General features: G+C 43.4%; 2 non-coding genes across 2 annotated transcripts; both read left to right on the forward strand.

Annotated features, from left to right (window-relative positions):
• The first annotated feature begins 2,283 nt into the window (after positions 1–2,283).
• Positions 2,284–2,357, forward strand: TRNAT-AGU (transfer RNA threonine (anticodon AGU)). Its single transcript has one exon. It is a non-coding gene; the product is annotated as a tRNA-Thr (tRNA).
• Positions 2,358–3,917: 1,560 nt separating this feature from the next.
• TRNAS-AGA (transfer RNA serine (anticodon AGA)) lies at positions 3,918–3,999 on the forward strand. The gene has a single exon. It is a non-coding gene; the product is annotated as a tRNA-Ser (tRNA).
• The last annotated feature ends 647 nt before the right edge of the window (positions 4,000–4,646 follow it).

Raw genomic sequence — 4,646 nt, forward strand, 5'->3', positions numbered from 1 at the left:
ACTTTGGTTGCGGTCTCATTGTGTAACGGTTAGCAATCTGGACTCAGAATTCAGCAATCCGAGTTCAAATCTTGGTCAGACCTTTCTTTTCTTTTATTACCCTATAGCGTATATATATACGATTAGAATAATTCAACTAGCTGCCTGGAAGGGACTTCTTTTTAGAAATGGCGACCTCCGTTCCGGCGTAGTCTAGTGGTTAGGATACCTTGCTCTCACCCAGGAGGCCGAGTTCGTATATATATATATATAATATATATATATATATATATATATATATATATATATATATATATATATATATATATATATATATATATATATATATAGGGAGAGAGAGAGAGAGAGAGAGAATTCGAGGTTTTGACTTGCAGGCAGTTGAAGTTAGGCTGTTCGCATACGCAGATGATTTGGCTATTTTTTCATGGGACTAAACACTATATAGGACAGACTGTTGGATCGGTGCGTGCTTTCAGTCAAGCTACTGGGAGCGGTGTTAAGTGGTGTAAGTGTTGGGACTCTGGCATGGATCGTGGCCAACGAAGCCAGACCACTTCGCTAGCGTGCCCTGGGCAACGACCCCTGGCAAGTACTGAGGTGTTTCGCTTGACCCATATGGCACAAGCGACCAGTTTTGGAAAGGTGAAATTAAGGACACACAACAGAAAGCGGAGTGGAAAGGAGACGCGTTCACGATCTTTGCCAGGGCCAACGTCTGCAATATCTTCTTTACCAGCTAGCCCTGGTACAATGAAAGTACTGAATTTCTCAAGGACGAATGTGCAAAGGTTCCACAGAATATTTGCCGTCTTTGTGTGGGTTTCAGGGTGGGAATGCTACTTCCGTACTCACTCGTTACGACGAGTAAAAGACGGAAGGCTTGGACTAGTTCACCTATCTATGCGGCAACTAGTTAACCGGTTTTGTTTTTTCGAGATGTCACATATTCTTTCTGCGCATGCTATGTCAATTACGGATGAGAAGACTCATGCCGAAGTCTATGTTGTCTCAAATGAATATAGTGTAGGAGGGATAGAAGGCCATAACGAAGAAATATGTCTAGTATATGAATATACGGTTTTCAAGAGAATACATTTAGAATGTTAAACGAAATGAACTATATTTCCCTTTATGAGACATTGTCTTTACTGTGCCGTTGCACAAGTCATCGTACAGTGGAGGCCCAGGCAGCAACGTTGTAAAGAGAGTTAAAGTGTATGCGCAGCCTGGAACAAAAACGTTTTTATTTATTTGCACTCTGGTACATTTCCATTTGAAAAACTTTTGGAAGGTAAAGAATGTTATTTGCCTTGGGACACGCATGAGGCCAGAAACCATAGATCTTGTGTTTTACATTGTTGGAAAGGGTTTTATTTTCGGGAAGTGCTGCAGAGCGCTCCTACTAAAGAACTCCCGTTGGACCCATACGGGAGTCGGTTCTTGAGTGTAAGAGAATGAAGATGTCCTGCCTTCGACACATGGGCCTCTACTCGTTGTGGCGTTCAAGAATGGCAGGCTACATTGGCGTGTCACCTGGGAAGGGGGGGGGGGGGAAGGGAAAAGCGAGCCTCCCTGCGCTCAATTGAGAAAATTTGGGGGGAAGAATTGCCCCCCCTTTCGAGAATGGTCACTCGAATCACTAAATCACCTTCTTACGAAATAATGTAATTGTTATATATATATGTATATATATATATAATATATATATATATATCCTCGGCTCACGAGTAAAGTACGTTGCCCCCTCCCCCCCTCGCGATAATAGAGTTGGTATAACACTGACAGGCTATCATTTTAGTAAAGATGCGTGGCCTGCCCCATACTATATCGGAGAGAGCATTCATCGCTTTGTTGAAATTCACAAACCGGCACCGGAACCACAAGACTGGCTTTCAAGAGTACAGCCGCTGGTCACATTAGTCGAATTTTAATCCGACGATATCGGCACCATACCCGTTGACTTAATAAAAATGTCACCGTATGTACGTAGTTCATGGGGTGGTTTTAACATCAGTGTTGTTCGGACTATGTGTTACGAACCAAGGACAGGTAATACAGAAAAAAAAAAGGAAGGGGTCGCATATGCGTCACGGAAAAAGTGAAATCAAATTACTAACTGCCTGGTGGACACACGCGGCGCATATCATGCGTGATCCACATAATGCATTTAGGGTTCAATATAGCTACCGCCCTGCTTTTTCATTCGGATCACGCGCCTGAAGTAGGTCATCCTCCAAACTCTCTGTGCTTCAACGATGGGTTCCGCCTGCAGCTAAAGGCATGGGCGCCATGGCTTAGTTGGTTAAAGCGCCTGTCTAGTAAACAGGAGATCGTGAGTTCGAATCTCACCGGTGCCTTGGAAAATAACTTTTTTTTTACTCTGCTCTTTTGAGGGGTACCTGGTAGCGTCCTGACTCCAGAGTACAGCGGATAATATTAACTCATTTCCTTATTTACATAACACCATGTCACTTTTTTGTCAATGAGACAGTTTAAGAAAGCATATAACTGAAGACCCTGTCGTCAAGCATCCGCTCAAAGAGCTAGAGTAAAAATAAAATAAAAAAGATCTCTTTAACAAAGGCATCCTGATCTTTTCATATGTTCTTAAAGTGATGCGCAACGATCTAAATAAAGTTTCACGAAAATTCGCTGTCAAAGACGTTTCCAGCGCACGTCACAAGCTATGTGGCCTCTTCATGAAGACTGATGGTGATCAGGCAGAAACTTGTAGCACAAAGAAGCGCTTGCAACATTTCCTAAATTGTCGAGGGGACGTTGTGTAAAATATTCCCCCACTTGCGTAAATAAAGGTTACGTGAACATCCATAATCGCTAAAAAGGTCTGTGAAAAGCCACCTTCATGACCACTGCAAAAATTGTGATTGTGAAGCAGTCTTTAAGGAGAGCGATATTCTATGCAATTACGCTGAGCAACAACAACGGGAAATTTATGAGGTCATATGAATCCAGGAAAGCGGAGATCATTGGGTCAGCATCGCTATGCTATCGCTTCAAGAAAAATAAAACGAGGAACCTCTCGAAAGTTTGAGTCCGCATGTTTCAGTGATAACTTGTTCCTCGAAGCGCTCACTGATTGTATTTTCTTGTATGTATCGACGCGCAAACGCAATATTACAATGTTTTTAGCCAGCGTCCAGTTTTTATCTTCTCATTTCTGTCCTGTTCTAGCGCTGTTTCTTCAATCAAGGTCATGTCAGTGTGACATATCAAATTATCAGCGTAAGACTGGTTTTATGCATTTGCCGCCACAAAACCTCTAAGCTTGTATAGTGCAGTTTCACTGGTATTCCATTTACTAAAGAATCGGCGAGTTGTGTAACTGCATGCTTCCAAGCTTTTAAGGCTTCGCGTTAAAGCTTCCTTGGCGTTTTTTTAGAATAAACTGACACTTGCTCTTAAAGTGTTCTGACGTTCATTCATTACGATGAACCGTTCAAGGCGACCTTGAATACAACACACCGACTGAAAAAAGATACGCGGCGTACCTATGTAGACGGGGTTTCAATGTATGACGGGTCTAGTGGCTAAGGTAATCGGCTGCTGACCCGCAGGTCACGGGATCGAATACCGGCGGCGGCGGCTGCATTTCCGATGAAGGCGGAAATGTCGTAGGCCCGTGTGCTCAGATTTAGGTGCACGTTATAGAACCCCAGGTTGTCGAAATTTCCGGAGCCCTGTACTATGGCTTCTCTCACAATCATATGGTGGTTTTGGGACGTTCCCTCATATCAATCAATCAATGTATAACAGGGGAAAGGGTAGGGGCAGAAGCTCAACCTTCTCTCCACCCGCACCGCTTCTGTATTGATTGCAATCAGAATAAGAAAGTGAACGAGGTTGCCATGCGTATTCAATAAGGAGCCTTTTAAAAATAGATGGCGCTTGGTTGGCGTGCAGTCGTGGCCGAGTGGTTAAGGCGATGGACTAGAAATCCATTGGGGTCTCCCCGCACAGGTTCGAATCCTGTCGACTGCGCTAAATTTTTCTTTCGTGTGGTATCTAACACTCTTTATTGAATGGTGATGTGGGTGAATGGTTTGGAAGGTATCGTAACTAATGAAGTGTTTTGCCGAGTTGTTCCTGCGGCGATGCGCGTTTTATGCAGTTTGTGCATGTTGTGCACGAACTGGTGTAGCTGGTAACTGATTTGTAAGGGAGAAGGGAATGGCATAGAGGTAATATGCGAAAACTACAGGATTCTGACAAAAGAATACCAGGAAGTAACAGAATTCCCATAAAAAATATGCATTTTATGTAAAAAAACACACCGTGTTTACCAGTGGGACGAATTATTTCTTAAACTGAAGAAAAAATAACGAGAGAGAGAAGGACAGAGCCATGCTTTCAGCACAAGAACAACGCATTAAAGAGCATGTTCGAAACAGATGTGCAGTTATGGCGTCTTGATGAAAGGTAAAAATATCGTGAGCGAGCAAAAAAGAAAAAAAATCTAGCAGAGCGTGGTTTCGATCCACGGACCTCTGGGTTATGGGCCCAGCACGCTTCCACTGCGCCACTCTGCTCAGTACAAGGAGCTGACATGTAGCAGCTGTTTCACACTGCAGTGCATAACGATAGCCCTGCGTAGACCGGTGTCCTTCACGCATATAAAGGACGTGAAC

This window comes from Rhipicephalus microplus, chromosome 6, assembly GCF_043290135.1.
Source record: "Rhipicephalus microplus isolate Deutch F79 chromosome 6, USDA_Rmic, whole genome shotgun sequence".
Classification (NCBI taxonomy): Eukaryota; Metazoa; Arthropoda; class Arachnida; order Ixodida; family Ixodidae; genus Rhipicephalus; species Rhipicephalus microplus.